Source organism: Sminthopsis crassicaudata, chromosome 2 (genome assembly GCF_048593235.1).
Source record: "Sminthopsis crassicaudata isolate SCR6 chromosome 2, ASM4859323v1, whole genome shotgun sequence".
Lineage (NCBI taxonomy): Eukaryota > Metazoa > Chordata > Mammalia > Dasyuromorphia > Dasyuridae > Sminthopsis > Sminthopsis crassicaudata.
Window position 1 is genome coordinate 113,152,048 of NC_133618.1, and position 19,651 is coordinate 113,171,698.

Here is a 19,651-nt window from a genome sequence, read left to right on the forward strand (position 1 = left end):
TGGATATTATTTTTCCTCCTTTCAATAAGATCTCATTTAAATATAACCTATGTTCATAACAAAACACAATTTTAATTGTTAATCTTAAAATCTTAAATATGTTGTCTTTTAGGGCTTTAAGGAGCTGCTTAAATGATATTTGATAATGAATTATTATGAATAATAATTTTTAGAAAACAAAACTAAGTAATTCAATTTTTTCATTTGAAAAACTAGGGATTGTACTCAGGAATTTCTAATGTCCTTTCCAGCACCAAAACCTATCTATGATCCTTAAGGTTAAAATATTTTTTAAGAAAGACTGATTAGTGACAAGCACAAGTTAACTACTATAGTTTAAAACCTCATGGTGGAAGTTTTAGAAGGCTATAATAGTGAAATGAAAATATTGATAGATTCTTCCATGCTCAAAAAATTAGGAATAATGGAGCAACAAACTATATCTACTTTCCAAGAAATAGTCTTGTTAGATATGAAGATATTCATCAACACTTAGATATCTAGTTGGTGATAAATTCTTGGCAATTCATGGGGGGAAAAGTAAAATATTGCCCTCAACTCTATATGCCTTCCTTCCCTTTCTGTGTAATGTTAGCAATGATTAAAAAGATAGAATCATGGTTTTCAGATTATAACTGTTAATTTCATTGTTGTTACTCTAAATGTAAGATTCTTAGAGGAACTATATATACATCATTCTTGGCATTCTCCCTATAAACAAAAACAAATAAAAAACCCAAAAGGGAGTTGCAAATAAATGGAAAGATGACTCACTGGTTTTCTTTAGAGAAGCAAATAAAGAAGTTAGTAGAGCTGGTTTCATCATACATACAAAGGCAACAAGAAATATCTTATTTGACATTTGGACATATATTGTAATGCTTATCCTAAGTAATCACAAAAAGACAGCCATGAAAATAATTATATATTATATGCCAATATCTGTTGCAAATAAAGTAGAAAAATTATGTGAAGAACTTAATAAGGCCTCCCAAATTAACCTAAAATATATTTTGATATTTACTCATTTTAGTACAAAGCCAACCATGGGTGAGAATGGTAAATATAAATACATACATACACACACACGTACATATATACATATCTTTGGGTGTCATTCAGAGGGAGATAGAGACAATTGGAGTGGGAGGGAGAAAGAGTTCAGGAGTAAAAAATGAAAGAAGACAAAGACTTGTAGACTACACAGAAATCTTAAGTTTATCATCATGAATATCTTCTTGAGAAAAGAAATAGGTGTTGCACTTAGCAACAGCTACATAATATCTTGAATATAATTAAATTTGTAAATGTTATGAAAAAATGACTAGATTATCACCTTATTTTTAAAAAAAAATAGCAGTAAAGAAAAAATTAGTATGAAGAAAGAGTTAAGCAAAGTTATTATGAAGATCTTTAAGGTAGAAAGAGGAGAAAAGTAAACAGATGAAAGCTGGAAAAGATTCCCCCAAATTTTTACAATAAATTCTTTTCAACATTAAAAACAATAAAGTCACCACATTTGGATTTTTACATCATGGCTCTGACGTGAAAGTGGAAATGGCACTTAAGATAAATTTTGGGAAAATCATTGGACAATGTCTACTATATATGAAACAGCTTTGTGCTAGACATGACACAATTTTGAGGGAATTAAGAGATTTTTTTTCCAGAATTTCTGAAGTACACAGGAAAATACCAATTACATGGACAAAATCTCACACCTTATTATTAACAACAAAAAAACAACACCAACAACAAAAAGAGAACACTATTAACTTCCAATCCATATTTCTACTTGAACATCCACAAAAATATTTTCTGAGAATAACATATCAGATGCATTCTTGATGAAGGTATTAGAAATTAGTAAAGATGGGTTTTTAATGAGAAATAGTCTTTATTAGATCACATTTTTTTTCCATCACACAATTGGCCAAAGATGCAGAGAATGTAAGATCCCACTATACTGTTAGTTGATTATAAATATATATTTTTTTTATTCCTTAGAACAAAACTTCTTAAAAGGCTCCTGCAAAAGTGTCATATATATATATATATACATATATATATATTTTTGGGCCCTCAGATATCCTTACTTCACCAAGCCTTTAAGGTGATCTAGATTTAATGAAAAATCACTTATTAGTCTCCTGGAGCAGGGAAGGAGGAGGGGAATATCATTGAAAGCCCCCATTGACAAATTTCCAACAAATCATGTTTTCTCTGTATTCCAGCTATTCCCTTTGTCTCTTTAACCAAGCTTATTGCCCTTAATTCCATGATGTAATCTATTCTATTCTGTTCTTTGTTCTATATGCCTTAAAACCTATAAAAGGGAAGCTGTTTTTATGCTTGGGGTATTTGGTGTTAATAGAGGGAATCTATTGACCCATTTATTGAAAGGTAGCATTCCTTGTCAAAAATATGTTATCTATTTCAGTTTACCCTTTTGTTAAAATTCAATCAAGAGAGTTATTATGATTCATATAACACTACTGCTTCTAAAGAAGCAAATGTTGAGGTTCAACCAAAAAAAGCAATTAAGATGTGGATGATAATCAAGGATAGGCATAACATATTGTTAAAACAGTAAGTACAAGTAAGAGGTGACCTAAAGAAAAAATGAAAGAAATATATGAATTTTTAAAAGATAGGCTGATTATATATGATATATCTATCTATATATATGATATATCTATCTATTTATCTCTTCTGTAATAGATAGATATAGATACACGGATAAATTTAGGTAGTGTAATTGTCTGGCAGGGCTTAAAGGAGAATCCTATTTGTTAGATTGTCTAGATCCAAAGTGTCTTTTGTTGAACTCATAGAGAGAAATTAGGGGAGGACAAGAAGGAAAAAGCCATATAGATTGGACAGACATGAATAAGTTCCAATCTGCTTTGTTGAATGAAATAATAACGTGGACAAGATCAAAGGTCTACTAAAATAATGTAATTAACTACATTAGAAAAATATAAATCATAATGTCATATGGGGCTCAATGAGAAACAAATGCTTACTGACGATGTAGGATAATGGTGATTTTTTTTTTTACTTTAAAGAAGAGCAGGAATCTAAGAGATGAAAATGTAAAAGATAGCTTGGGCCTAGACAAACAGTATGAGTAAAAACAAATACAGGATATGCTAAAGTTTGTACATAAGAGAGAGTAGAATAAAACCAGGCTAGAAAGATATGCTGACATCTGATTTTGGAGGACCTAGTATATCAGGTAAAGGTGTTTGATTAAACATGCACTTGGAAGCCAATGAGGATTTTTTAGTAGAATGACATGATGATATTTGTGCATCAGATTCATCTGACAGTTAGACATAAAAAATATATCAGGCCATTTTCAGTGGAATGGAACACTAAAAGTTCTGACAAACAATTACTGAAAACAACTCTGACTTCCACCTTCACCCTCCAGGCAAAAGCAGCCAGCAAGGAGGTTTCCTGGGATTGAAGCTTCCTGTTCAATCCTTAAAGTGATCTTTATATGCTCTTTTCCCAAAGGCAAAATCCACAAATGAGTTTCAATCCACTTGATAACAAAGTTCATTCCCATTTCCCTAGGTTTGTTCCATGGTATTTTGGCTTACAAAAAAAAAAAAAAAAAAAAAAAAAGAAGTGATAACTTAACAGCATGACATCCCATCCTGTCCCACAATACCTGTTGATACTGCTATTGGAGAAACAAAAAGAACAAAAGGAAACAAATTCAGATACAAGGACAGGAAGTGAAACAAAATGAGCTATAGATTTTAATACCTGATAATTTTTTCTTTCTTTTTAGGAATTTAATAAATATCAACATTTCATCATCAACATACAAATTCAAAGAGGGATTTTATACAATATAATGAATTTCCGTTATGTATAGTTTTTCTCTCACCAACTTTTTTGTGTGTGTAGTTCAAATTTAGCATGGTAGCTCAAATATTGCCTTTCTTGTTTTTGTATTCTTCTGAACTTCCTTTTGCTCTCTTCTGTTTATTTTTTTAATATTTCATTAACATTCGTTCTTGTTTCCTTTTTAGGAAAACTATCACTCCCTATCACTATTACTCCCTACTCATTATCATTATCCCTTTTACATTCCTCTTAACTTTATCTTTGTCCAATTAAAAAAGAAAGATTTGTTACAAGATTCTTGTAACAAAGTCCTCCATATTATAAATTCACATACTGGCAAAGGTCTGAAAATACATACTATTCCTCTCATCAATTACTTCTATCTTCTCAAGGCATTTTCATTGATCACAGTTATAAAATCACAGTTGTTTTCAGATACATTTATTAAAGTGCTTCATATAGTATCACTATATGAAGCACTTGGGTTCCAAATACAAAAAAGATAAGCTCTTCCCTCAAGAAACTTATATTCTATTGGTAGAAGAATTGCATAAAGGGGAATTCAAAATGGCAGGAGGACGGGATACAGAGAATGTATCTGCATAGTGCCTCTCTCTGTCTCTCTGTCTGTCTCTCTCTGTCTCTGTCCATCTCTTTCTCTCTGTCTCTGTCTCTCTTATTCTCTGTCTCTATCTCTTTCATTCTCTCCCTCTGTCTCTCTTTCTTTTTCTCTCTCTCTCCTTCTTACTCTCTCCCTCTTCCTGCCATCCCCATCTACTTGTGTGAAGTCAAGCAAGTAATTTCACTTTTCTAGGCCTTAGATATTTCGTATATGAAATGAGAGCATTACAGTAGATGAATGTTGACATTAAGCTCTAACTTCTAATTCTAATTCTATGAATATATAGCTTTATTCTATCCTCACACAGTATGAAGAAGGTACTTTTAAAAAAATTGTCTAACAATAGTTTCTTTGGAAAGATTAATTTAGCATTGACTATAAATTAGGGAGAGGAAAAACTGAAAGTAGGGAGTTCAATTTAAATAACCTAGTGGAGAGGTAAACAATGACATAAGTAGTCACAGTGGAAAGGAAGGAATGAACCTGACTTTTTTTTTCTTTTTCTTCTTTTTCTTTCTTTTTTATTATTATTATAGCTTTTTATTTACAAGATATATGCATGGGTAATTTTTCAGCATTGACAATTGCAAAACCTTTTGTTACAACTTTTCCCCTCCTTCACCCCACCCCTTCCCGCAGATGGGAAGTTGACCAATACATGTTAAATATGCTAAAGTATAAGTTAAATACAATGTATGTATACATGTACAAACAGTTATTTTGCTGTACAAAAAGAATCGGACTTTGAAAAAGTGTACAATTAGCCTGTGAAGGAAATCAAAAATGCAGGTGGACAAAAATAGAGGGATTGGGAATTCTATGTAGTGGTTCATAGTCATTTCCCAGGTTTCTTTTGCTGGATGTAGCTGTGAACCTGACTTTTAAAAGGAAAAGTTGACATAATGTAGGAACTAATTAAATATGGAAATCAAAAAAGAAGATTTTAAAATTTTCATTAACATGAATACAGAATTCCTGAGGGAGAAATATTTGGGAGGAACTGAGAAGTTAAATAGCATGATGTCATTATTAAGCTTGAAAGAACAGAAGAATATTAAGTTAGAAATGCTGGACTCAATAACACACAATGTATAACATGAAGCTAGGCATAGAAGAGAAAGCAAAGAATGCAAAGAAAGAAGATACAAAGAATTAAGACTAAACTCAAAATGGCATACTGCTATGAATGCCAAAGGAATTTCAAAGCTGTGGGAGGATTCATTAAAAAATCACCAACTAGAAGTTCCATATATTACATTAGCTCTTAATTTTCTTATAGTGATAGCTTCAATATAATCCTATAAAAGTTAATTTTTAACAAGATTTCATTTCCTAAAGCCTAGGAAAAAGTGTGGTTTAGTTAATGGTCAGATCCAAAAGAGTTGAGTCAGGAATACCTTCATTCTAATCCTTCTATGACAAATATATTCAATAGCCTTTAGCAAAATTCCCTACTTGCAAGTATGAAAATAATGATATTGGCCTACATATGTAGAAATGAGGAGACAATTAGTTAATGGTGGGAAAGTATGCTGAAAATAAAAAGCACAGATGGTTATTAATGAGCATTGCACAACTAATTGCCTATAATTCTGTAAATGTTATCTTAAAATGTTTTTCAAACAACAATGATTCAAATACTTTATATTACTTAATAATACTTTATAATACTTGATTCAAATGCTTTAATGGAATTTTATGTGAACTATTATTAGAATATAGCAAATACATGATTAACAAAACATTATTAATGTAAATATCTACTATATTCCAGGTACTGCACTAGGCACTGGGCATACAAATAAAAAGAATCAAATCCCCTATTAATGAAAAAGACAAGTAAATATCTAAGTATATACAGAAATATATATATATATATATATATATGCATATATATATATAGAGAGAGAGAGAATAAGAAAGAAATAAAAATTGCTTAAAAGATAATATAAAAGAATACCACTAGTAATGAGGGAAGAGAAAAGTGAGAATCAGTCAGTAAGTCAAAAAGTACTTTCTATATACCAGACACTTTTCTCAAAAGAAAAGCAAAACCAAGCTCTCCTTCAAGAAATCTACCTTGTTTTTTGTGCCAATTTTAATTTTAAAATTTTTTTCTGATTAAACATGTATATTAACTTTTTAAATACTTTTTTATGAGTCATGTTGGGAGAGAAAAATCAGAACAAAAGAGAAAAACCATGAGAAGTAAAAGTAAACATAAATAGTGTTCTCTTTCTCAAATTTATAAGGATTGCCTCGTCTCACTGAGCCACTGAGAAGAACCAAGTTTTTCATAATTGATAATCAAAAACGTGAAAATCTAGGTACATACAAGACACATAAGGAGTTGATCAGATAATCTCAGAGAGAAAAGCACTTGTAGCTGAGGACCTCAGAAAGATCTCCTTTAAAAAAATGAGGCTTGATCTAAGTCTTAAAAGAATTAGGGGAAGCTAAAAATCAGAGGTGAGAGGGAAGAAAGTACAGTCAATACAAAAGTCCGGAAATGGGAGATGAGCCTTAAGTTCAAGGAGCTATCAGTAGGACAATGTGGCTGTATCATAGAGTGTGTGGAAGGGAATAAAGTGAAAAGATACTATAAAGGTAAGAAAGGACTAGGTTATAAAGAGCTTCAAATGCCAGTAAACTTCATGTTTGAACCTGGAGGTAATAGGGAGCCCCTGGAGGTCTCTGGGGGAATAGAGATAGGAGGAAGAGTGACATGATCATTCCTATGTTCTACAAAAATCACATTGGCAGCTGGGCAATGGATGGATTAAAGCAGAGACACTCATTAGGAGCTGTTGAAATAGTCTGGCTAAGAAGAGAGAAGGAAATAAACTAAAGTGCTAGTTGTGTAAATGAAGAAAAAAGCTCCTTATATTTGAGAGATGTGAAAGTAAAAATGACAATATTTGGAAAAGAATTTGATATGTGGGGTTAGAGAGAATGAGGAGGACTTACACTCAGGGTGGGATTTCAGGATATGTTTCTAGATGCCTGGGAGGATGGTAGTATCCTTGATAGTATAGAAAAATTTAGAAGAGAAAAGTTTGAGTTGCCTGCAGAACATTCAGCTTCAGATATCCAAGAAACAACTGCTGACACATAACTTTAGTTCAGGTGAGAAACCAGATCTGGGCATTTGCATTTGGAAATCATCTCTATAAAGTTTTTCACGATCACACTTTAAAAAAAAAAAAGGACAGGAGCAAACATACAATCCTGCTTTATATCTTGGTGACTGGGAAAGCTCAAAAGCTTGTCCAGAACCTGGGCAAGCCTGCCATCATGAAATTGATGCACTATACTGATGAACTTCTTTGAGCAATCAAATTTTGACATAATTTTCCACAAGCTCTCACAATTGATGCATCAAAAGCATTGGTCAGATCTACAGATGTTGTATACAGACCTAAATCCTGCTCCTGGCATTTTTCCTGGAATTGTTGGGCAGTAAAAACTATATAGACTGTTCTTAGGTGTAGGGTCAGCCTATTAAGAAGGACTCTGGTAAGAATCTTGTCAGTAATGACAATGTGAGAAACACCCCTGTGATTGTCATAGGATAATCTATTCCCTTTACCTTTACAAAGCTGTATGTTGTCAAAAGCCTGGACAAGCATGGAATCAGAGTCAGCTACTGCGCTGATGGTAAATTCTTTAACTTAAAAAGGGTATAAGACAAAATTAAAGTCGAGGGAATGTTGATGCAAGATTTTTTGTTTGCAGTTGATTGTACACTCAATGTAGCCTCCAAAACTGAGAAGCAGCAAAGTCAATTATTTAAAACTCATAGGAGCTGATGAGATCCACAAAGAAAGACAATATAGAGTAAAGAGATAATATCCAGGAAAGAGCTTCGGAGGGCATCTCCAATGAATGCGCATGTTATACATGACATAGCTGAAGAACCTGTAAAGAAGATGTAATAAAGATCATGTAAAAGGGAGTGCTTGAGTGGAATACTGAAGTAGGAAAAGTGGCATTTTAGGCATACTTAAAAGTTCAAAGACTATAGGAGATTTTTTTTAAACTTACAAAAAATAAATAGAACATAATTGAAAGAAATATTCTTCCAGTCTTCAAGAAGCTCATATTCAATTGGAGTGAAGCAGTTTCTCAGGTAAGCAAATATAGCACAAACACAAAATAAATAGAAAGCAATTTGTGGGGTTGAACAACTTGGGGAATCAGAAAAGGCTTTTTATTCAATCAAGTCTTAAAGATGGATAGTTTCCAAGAGGTAGAGGTGTTTAGCTTGTATAAAAGAACATATAGGGAGGATATGATGACTACTAGTATTTGAAGAAGTCCCTTGTAGAGAACGGATTAAATTTGGCAAAGTATTTGTTCTATTTGTCCACAGGAAACAAGGATAAGAGAAATGGAGGGGATTACAAAGAAGTTAATCTAAGCCTCACATCAAGAAAAATTTCTTAATAATTAGAGCTTATACAAAAGTGAAATGAGCTATCTAAAGATGTATGGTAATTTCACCCTCTATGGAAGTCTTCAAGATGCTAGTTGATTACTTATAGGTTATGTTGTAGTGAAGATTCCTTTTGTGTATGAGTTGGCCTAGAGGCCACTGGGGTCTCTTTTAATGATCAAATTTTCTGGGGAAAACAGCTAGGTAGATACTTTTCTGCTCTCCCTTTGATCTCTTTGAGGGTATGGCCCCAGTAGTAGCATCATTGGATTAAAAGATTTGCATAGTCTAGGGACTGCAGAATGGCTACACAATTTTATATTTTGGTAACAATAGATAAATATATCTGTTTTTTCTATTGATACTCCAACAATTATCATTCTCCTTTTCTGTCGTATTTGCCAATATGATGACTAAGAGGTGGAAACTCAGAATTGTTTTAATTTACATTTAGTTCTAATTATTAATTATTTGGATTATTTTTCATATGGCTGTTCAAAGCTTGGATTTATTAAGAAATGCACGTATCTATTGAGGAATAGTTCTTTTTTCTTATACATTTGATCAATTCCTTTAATATCTTGAATATGAGACTTTTATGAGACAGACTTGCTACAAAGATTTTGAGATTTTTTTTAAAAACCAGTAAGCTATTTCCCTTCTAATTTTAAGTTCACTGGCAAAACCTTTTAAATTTTATATTATCAAAATTATCCATTTTTTTGTTCTAGGATTTTCTCTGTTTCTTGTTTGGTCATGAATTATTCCTTAATCCACAAGTGTGAAAACTATTTCCACTGTTTATGGTGTTACATGACTATACTCTCTGTTCCTGGGATAGACTGAAGCTGGGGGATGTTTGAGTTTGGAAGTTCAAAAGTGCAGTAGGATTAAAGATCAATGAGTGTTCATACTGAGTCTGACACCAGTAAAATGAACCTCCTAGAGCAGAAAGCCACTAGGCTGCCTGAGGTGGGTGAACCAGCTCAGATAAAAAATGAGATTTAATTTTCTGTGTTTACTAGTATTACGACTGCTCACAAGTGGCCACTGTAGTTCCAATCCAGATGAGAAAAGGTAAAGCAGTCTCCAAAAAATAAATAAATAAAAAGTCACCTCTCTTGCTCCTTTATTTTGTTTTTAATGTGATATTTTATGTCTAGGTCATGTATCTATGTTTATCTTTCTATATTGTGTGAGATACTAGCCTAAGTTTAATATCTGCCAAACTGCTTTTTTGTTTTCGCAGAAGTTTTTGTCAAAAGTGATTCCATTTGTGATGTCATTCCATTCCAGTGTGCCGTCTTCATGAGATTTTGAATTTTATGCTGCTATGTTTGTATGATTCTGTAAGTCATGTACCTAATCTATTTCATGGATCAACTTCTCTATTAATAATACTTATAGCTAGCATTTTATAAAGAGTTTTGCGAAATACTTTACATGTAATCTCTTATTTAAGCCTCACAATCTTGCATGTTAAGTTTTATTATGATTCTCATTTTGCAGATGAGGAAACTGAGGCTAAAGAAAGATTAAGTTATAATCTTATATAAGCTCAAGGTTATAGATTTTGAGTCTGGAGAGTATTCAAATTCAGAACTAAATATTTTTACTGATTATAGTTTGGGGGCATATTTTGAGATTCTAAACCCTCTTCATTACCATTTCCTGTATTTTGTTACAGCCCTCTAAAAGTAATCCTTTGTTAGGTTGATTGATTTGAAACTGGATATGTAAATTGGGCAATATTAAGCTAAACTATTAAGGTATAATCTTTTAAAACAAATTTTGAGACACAAAAGTCAATTTTAAGAGGCAATCAAAATAATGTTATAAAGTTAGTAAAAATTTCTGGGTTTGAGGGCAGTTTAAAAAATATTTTTGTAAAGGTACAGTATTCTTAAAAACCTTAAAGATGCCTTTAAAGAATTTTAAGAAAGATTTTGTAAACAGACAAATGTAAAATTCATATGGAGAAACAAAGGTCAAACAACTCAAAGAAAATAATGAAAAAATTTTAAAAGTGAGAAGATAAACTCTTACTAAGTTCCAGATTTCAAACTATACAATTAAATTATTTAGCAGAATGGAATAGGATGGAGGAATAGATTAAGTATATGACATATAGCAGCAAATAAACCTAGTAACATACTGTTTGATAAACTCAAAGATCTCAGTTACTAGAGGAAAGGCTGATTGAGAAAAAAAATTTCTTGGATACTAAAAAATGGTATAGTAGAAATTGAGTTAGGACAATACATCAACCACACACCAAGATAAGCTCTAAATAGATAAATGACCAAGATATAAAAGGTTATATTTTGAAACTAATTAGATGAGCAAGGAATAAATTGCCTTTCAGATTCATGAACAGTGGAAGTTATGATTAAACACAAGATAAGAGAGGAGGATCACAAAAGATATAATGAAAAATTGTATTTATGTATTAGAATAGTTTTGTGTAAAACCATCTAATATAGTAATAATTAGACAGGAAACAGGTAACTGGGGGGAAAATCTTTGTAACACATTTCTCTGATAAAAGTTTCATCCAAAATATGAAGTGATTTAGATTATGAGACTAGAAGCTGTTTCCCAGTATATAAATGGTCAAAAAATATAAATAGGCAATTTTTAAAGTAGAAAATCCAATATATTAAAATTCACATTAAAAATGTTCTAAACCACTAATAATCCAGAAAAATGCACAATAAAACAACTTTGAGGTTCCATTTCATACAGACTGCAAACATGACAAGAAAGGAAAAATACATATGTTGGGAGTTGAAGGGAAACAGATACGCTAAGGCACTTTTGATGGAGCAGTGATCTGGCCTAGCCATTCTGGAAAGCAACATGGAACTATGCCCATAAAGTTTTCAAACAATGTGTATTCTTTGACCCAACTATAGCCCAGAGGAATATTGATTTCTAGGCTTAGGCCTATACCCTAAAGAAATAAAAAAAGAGGAAAAGGATATATAAATATAAAAATATATCAGTTCTTTTCAAGGTAATCCAAAAAATGGAAACTAAGGAAGTATCCTCCTTTTGGGCAATGGCAGGCGAATACAATGGAATATTATTGTGTCATAAGAAATGATGGAATTAATTATTTCAGAGGAAACTAGGCAGAATTTCAGAATAAATTGATGCAGAGTGAAGTGAGCAAAATCAGGAAAGTAATTATAACACTATAGAGAAAAACAATGTTAAAAACTTTTGACGAAGATGATATACTTAAAATGTAGGAGATACAAATTTTTGAACATGAATAATATGAAAAAATGTTTTGCTGGATTATGTAGCTATGTATTGAGGGATTTGATTTGTAGGATTATTTATTTTTCTATTCATTCAATTAGATGGGGGAGGGTAATGGAAAGGATATGCTAATAAAAATATTGTTATTTGAAAAACTATTAATAAAATGCTTAGAGAATCACTTAAAAGTGAATAGTGGACAAAGGGGGGAAAGGGAATGAAGTGATGTATCTAAAAGTCATTTTCCCTTATAATTGTGCAAAACCATTATTTGAAAAGCATTCTGCACTTAATTTAACCTAATTTCATCTCCACAACTAATGCTTCATTGAAGTGCCATGAACATCTAAGGCTGCTTGCCTTAAGGGGATAATAATAATAATTAATATAGTTGGAAAAAATAATCATGGTAATACTATGTCTGAAAGAAGCATTAAGCTACAGATAACTACTCTTGAAGAATCTATACAATATATGATTAAAATGAAAAATAAAATTATAAATATTTGCAAATTAAATATTTACCATACTCATCATTTTAAAGTATAAATCCCTAAGTTTTCTGAGATCAATTTTGTCAAAATCTTTTATAAATCTCTTTTTGTATTTAAAATTGGAAAAACAATTTGCCAGGGCATTATTGAAACTATTAAGCTCATTTAGCTAAATATATCCAAGAAATTTAACATAATTTTCTGTACTGTAAGTAGTTCTGACATTTAAACAATTTATCAATGATGCCAATAAATGTGGCCTACTTCTTCTTTCTACATATTTCATACAACCAATTAAATTTCACTATTATTTGAAGATCAGTACTGACCTTTGCATAGTCATTTTCTAGTTTCTTGTTAATTTGAACATCTTGTTTGCTGATATTCATTTTAAATATTTTATGATACACAATATTCCATTAATACAAAGAGACCTCTTTTCTCCCAGTATCATATGAAAAAACTTCAACAGCTTTGCCTCAGCTTTCCTCATCCTCTCCCCCAACATATGATTGCATAAAAAATAAAAAGCTTTTATTCATTTGTAGTGTCTTTGTAATATTCAAAAAGGGGTGGGAGATTCTCTAAGGAAGACTTAATTTTCTTTGCTTTTTAAAAAGAGGATATCAATCATAATAATGAAATGACAGGAAAATTAGAAAGGTTGGTACTATAATTATTAAATCTACATTTTTAAAAAATCAAAAATATGGATTAATGGCATTGCTACACAAATATACAAAAGAAAAAAGTTGTTTTGAAGAAAAAATAAAAGCAATGAATTTCACAAATTATTCCTGAACAATTTAGAAGAAAAGAGAAAGTCAAAGCATTCTTACCTGGAGCAATGTTTAAATGTAGGAATTTATTGCCAATTTAGAATTGCTGTTTAAAAAGAGAGCAAAAAGGATAGAAATCAAAGACCACTGTAAAATGAGCAAGAACAAATAAAAAGAAAGATATTTATTGTTGTTCAATTGTTTTTAATAATTCTCTGGCTCTTTATAACCCCACTTGGGGATTCTTTGGCAAAGACACTGCAATGCCTTGCCATTTCTTTCTCTAGCTCATTTTACAGAAGAGGAGCTCAGGCAAACAGAGTCAAGTGACTTGCCCAGTCATATATCTACTGTCTGAGCCTGTGGCTCAGCTCAGGAAGATGAGTCTTCCTGACATCAGCCTGGTATTCTATTCATTGAATTACCTATCTATCTCAAGAAAGGTAGTATTCCTCTCAAAACATGAAAAAAAAAACTTAATTACAATCATCAAATTCTATTGCATTTTACATGTCAATACTTAGAAAGGCATTTTTATAACATGTAGGCATTATAAAAAAGAAACCATCATTTTTAAAGGTAACAAAATCAATGTAATAGTCTTTGTTTTATCTCTTTATCTTAAAGAAAAACATCTTAGGTCTGTATTTTGTCTAAATTTATTCTCTTTCCTCTGCACCCCCATACACACCACATATTCCTTCATATTATTCCTTTCTTTAGATCTGGGTTATTTAACAATAACATAGGAAATAGCTGCAAAAGTTAGTAAATTACTTATAACCACTATTCTCTTGCTCTCCAAATAGGTTTACACCCAATACATCTGCACCAGTTTATACCCATTTGGCTAAGTTTTTAAAAGGTGCAACCTATTTCATCATGTTTAATTATACTCATATCTTCTATTTCTCACTTTTTCTTATCCCTCTTAAATCTATTTCTTGCCAATTTCAACATGACCATAATTCCTTCATAGTGTCATAGATTTTAGAACTGGAATGGATCTTGGAAAGTGATCTTATCTAACCCTTGATTTTTGAAGATGAGTAATGAAGAATTCTGGACAAATGAAGGGGCTTGTTCCTCAACTAATAGTAAATAACAACAATCCAGAAAGAAAACAAAATAACTGTATTCTATAAACTTCTCTAAACCCCAAATCTCTAAAGAAAGGAGTTATGCAAAAGATACACTAAAATTATAAATAACTAAATCCTCAAGATAAAGAGAAAGATCCCCAGACAAAAGGTAAAAAAAGTTTATGATTTAATGCTGGAAGTTTTTAATGCTTAAGAAATCTCATAGTGATCTTCATCCTATGTAATGACCAATTACCTACTAAAGTAATAATAAGCAAAACTAGTATAGTTATTGATGCAGGTCTGGCTATGAGACTACTCCAGTGATATCCTAAGCTTTATTCTCCAAACCCTGTAAGAATTCTCAGACACTGATTCTGATTAGCCATTCAAAGGGAAGAAGAAAGGGAACTAGAATATTCTGCTAGAACACAAGATGTACTATATGGTACTCAGAATCACAGAACAGAGAATAACTCTGTTAGGCTGCAAGGAAAGGGGACTGGAAACCTAGTTGGGTCAAGTTCTGTCCCTCTGGAGGTTACCTGAGTAGGGACCTAAGTCTAGCTTTCTCTCATAACCCCTAATGTGAAGAAGTTTAGGTGGTCCAGCAAAACAGTCACAGCAGTCTATGTCACAATAGAATGGACAGGACCTGAAGAATGAATTCTCAAAGGTCAGTAATGTCAACAACAAGCAAAAAGCTGAAAAATCAAAAGTTCAAGAGATTAAGAATCAATAAAAACTCACCAACAGACAAACCAACAGAAAAGGCCATAATTGCAGAAAGAAAAATGAATAAAATGTTAAACAGAAATATTTGAATAAATATTAAAGGAAAATTAACACAGAAAGAGATAATACTTACTTATGAATCCCTAGAGATCATAGAACAACATCAAAAAAACTTCAAAATGGAGAGCACAAAAGAGAACTAAAATACTTAAGAAGTAAATTAAGAATAAATTTAGGTAAGAAATAAGAATTGTAAATTTAAAGTTCAGAAATACAAATAACAGAGTGTAGAATATGGCAAAGAAAATCTAGGAAGTTGATTAAGCTCTCCCCAGTTTCCCTTAGAAACAACATGAAGCAAAACCTTTGAATAGATTCTGTAATGACAGAACCTAAAAAGAAATTGAATAAACAATTTTCCAAGTCAAAATAGCTCAAAAAAATTTCAGGAAAGGTCACTTTCATTTGAGTGGAAAGACTATGCAGCACAGTGAAGATGGTGTCCAAACAAATGGGAGGGTCTTAGTCTCAGAACAAATGAGCAACAGAGACCCTCAATCCTAGCTCTGTAGAACATCAGCACAGCAAATCAGTGGTGGAGCCTCCAGTCCTAGGGCGAAGGCAAACTTCTAACCCTGGAAACCAGGCAACAATAACTGGTACTAGGCCAGGTTACCTCAGTGCTGTGAGTCACCAAACACAAGAGACCCCTATATTATACCAAAGCCAAAGTTCAAAGTTCCCCAAAGCTCAAAGCTGCACAAATGTCTTGGGACAGCATCCCCTGTGCTCCAAGAGCAGAGCTTGCCTCTAAAAGCCACAAAATAGGCAAAAAGAAAAGAAAGAAAAAAATAAGCAAGACACAAAAAAAGAATTTTAAGCATAAAAAACTATTATGGTGATAGAGAAGATCAAAACACCAAAACGGAGGAATGGAATAAAGTAATATCAACATTACACATACATGTGCCAAGTGATATAGCATCTAAATTCTTTTTTTTTAATAGTTTTTATTTACCAGATATATGCATGGGTAATTTTACAACATTGACAAATGCTAAACCTTTTGTTCTAATTTTTCCTCTCCTTCCCTCCTCCCCTAGATGGCAGGTTGATCAATACATGTTCAATATGTTAAAGTATGAATTAAATACAATATATAGCATCTAAATTCTTAGAGAAATTAAGGTAGTTACAGAAAGAAACAGATACAAAACTACGCTAGTGGAGGACCTCAATCTCCTTTTCTCAGAATTAGATAAATCTAACCACAAAATAAACAAGAAAAAAGTTAAGAAGGGGATTGGAATTTTAGAAAATTTAGATATGATAGACCTCTGGAGAAAAAATTTGAATAGAATTTGAATAGAAAAGAATATACCTTTTTCTCAGTAATACATGGTACCAAACAAAAATTGATCATTCATAAGAGCATAAAAACCTCACAATCAAATAAAGAAAGGCAGAAATATTAAATGCAACCTTTTCATATTATGATGCAATAAAATTATATGCAATAAAGAACCTGGGAAAGAAAGACTAAAAAATAATTGGAAATTAAACATTCTAATATTAAATAATGAGTAATGATTTCTTTTAAAAAAGAAAGAAAACCAAATTATGGAATCAAAAATGAAAAGGGTGAATTCACCACCAATGAAGAGGAAATTAAAACAAAACTATTTTGCCCAATTATATGCCAATAAATATAACAATCTAAGTAAAATGAATGAATATTTACAAAAATATAAATTGCCCAGATTAACAGAAGAGAAAATAAAATACTTAAATAACCCCTTTTTTAGAAAAAGAAATTGAACAAGCAATTATTGAACTCTCTCAAAAAAAAAAAAAAACACTCCAAGGCTAAATGGATTTACAAATGAATTCTACCAAACATTTAAAAAATGATTAATTCCAATATCATATAAATTATTTGAAAAAATAGATGAAGGAATGCTTGGCAGTTTACTCAAGAAAGAACCTCAGTGTCTGGTACCTTATCCTGCCAGGTGAACTTCAAAAATATTCCTAAGATTATTCAAATGGAAGTGATAGAGTTTCTTAGCATGACAATGGTATGCTGTCCAGGCATACAACAGTGAGGTCAGCACAATGATTCTGAGACCTTCAGTTTGGTAGTCAGTTCTAACACATTCCCTCTCCCATATTTTCTTTAGAATACAATAGTAAATGATTATGGTAGTCTATTACTTGATAAACCCAAAGACCCAGTTTCTGGGATAAGAACTCACTATTTGACAAAAACTGCTAGGAAAACTGGAAATTAATGTGGCAGAAACTAGGCATTGACCAGCATCTCACATCCTATACCAAGATAAGGTCAAAATGAATATATGATTTAGACATAAAAAACAATATATTTTTCAAGGAGTTGGGGAAAGATCATCAAATATAAAGGAAAGGTAAGTTAAACAATGCAAGCTTGCTCTCCATTCACAAGAAATTTCAGGAAAGAATAGAGAAGCATATTCCAGAAAACAAAAGAAATCAAGTAATAACAAAAATTACCAAAAAAATTTATTCTTTGAAACTCAGTTTTTAAAAAATGATATTTACTAAAAGTAGAGGTAAAATATGGTCTAACTTATAAAGACTTTAAATTAAATGTTTGTTGCACCAAAAAAAGAGCCAATGCAATAAAGATTAAAAGAGGAGTAAGCTGGGAAACATTTTTATAGCCAGTATTTCCTTTAAAGGCTTCATTTCCAAAATATATCAAGAACTAAGTCAAATTATAATAAAACAAGTCATTCCCCAATTGATAAGTGGTCAAAGGATATTAGCAGGCTGTTTTCAGATGAAGAAATTACATATGAAAAAATGCTCTAAATCATATTGATTAGAGAAATGCAAATTAAAACAACTCTGAAGTATAAACTCAAAACATCAGATTGGTTAAGGTAACAAGAAAATGTTATAAATGTTGGAAGCAATATGGAAAAACTGGAACACTGATACATTGTTGGTGAAGTTGTAAATTGATCCAACAATTCTGGAGCTATGTCCAAAGGGCTATATAACTATGCATACCCTGACCCAACAATATCTCTACTAGCTCTTTATCCAAAAGAGATCATAAAAAATGGAAAAGGATACACATGTGCAAAAATGTTTATAGCAGCTTTCTTTGTGATAGCAAAGAATTAGAAACCAAGGGGATGCCCAATTGGGGAATGGATGAACTCATGGTATATGATTGTAATGGAATTCTATTGTTCTTTAAGAAATGATGAGCACTCTGATTTCAGAAAGACCTGAAGATTGCATGAAATTATGCTGAGTGAAATGAATAGAACCAAGAGAACATTGTATGCAATAACAGCAACATGGTGCAGATAATCAATTCTGATATATTTTTACTCTTCTCAGCAATACAATGACCTAAATCTAAAAGTCTAATGATGAAAAATGCTATCCTCATTCAGAGAAAAAAAACTATGGAATTTGCAAGCAAATTGAAGCATACCATTTTTGTGGGAGGTTTTTGCATTTTTTTTCTTAGTATTTTCCTCTCTTGTTCTGATTCTTTTTTTTTTTTTTTGCAACATGACTAATGTAGAAATATATTTAACATGATTACACATGTGTAACTTATATCAGATTGACTCTCATCTTGGGGAGGAGTAAGGAAGAGAGATGAAACATAAAAAACATAAAAATCAAAAATAATAATTAAAAAATTTAATACAAATATAAATATCAGAACAGAAAAAAGAACCCTGATAAGAATCTCTCCAAAGAGGTAGAATCTATGAGAGAGATATGCACAGTTTTAAAATACAAAATGGAAGAAAAACAAACAGGAAAAAACTAAAAGTCAATAATGTTAAAAGAACGTATGAACTCTACATAAACAAAAACAACTGACATTTAAGACTAGAATTCCTAAATACATCATGAAGCATATGTTTTCCAGGGGGAAAAATGGAAAATTTAAGAAGTAGGACTATCACAATTCAGAAAATAATATAAGAAAAGGGTTTAAAAGGTCAGAGTATAAATATGGGTATGTTTATGCAAAGGATAGATAAAAGAATCTGTAGATTTCCAACAAAAAACTCCAAAGCTTTAAACTTCAAAGCATATATTGTTTAAATTTAATAATCCAACAATTTAAAAAACAATATATTTTTCAAGCAGTTGGGGAAAGATCATCAAATATAAAGGAAAGGTAAGTTAAACAATGCAAGCTTGCTCTTCATTCACAAGAAATTTCAGGAAAGAATAGAGAAGCATATTCCAGAAAACAAAAGAAATCAAGTAATAACAAAATTACCAAAAAAATTTTATTCTTTGAAACTCAGTTTTTAAAAAATGATATTTACTAAAAGTAGAGGTAAAATATGGTCTAA

At 31.4% G+C, this 19,651-nt stretch overlaps 1 protein-coding gene across 4 annotated transcripts in view; it reads right to left on the minus strand.

Moving 5' to 3' along the window:
* Window positions 1–19,651, minus strand: part of WDPCP (WD repeat containing planar cell polarity effector) — a 401,691-nt gene that overhangs the window by 295,202 nt on the left and 86,838 nt on the right. The window contains exon 2 of one of the 4 annotated variants that reach the window (XM_074287033.1): window positions 13,519–13,564. The exons of the other annotated variants lie outside the window; for them this stretch is intronic. The gene's annotated coding sequence lies outside the window, so the exon portion shown is untranslated. The remainder of the gene's footprint in view (window positions 1–13,518; window positions 13,565–19,651) is intronic. 4 annotated transcript variants of the gene reach the window in all.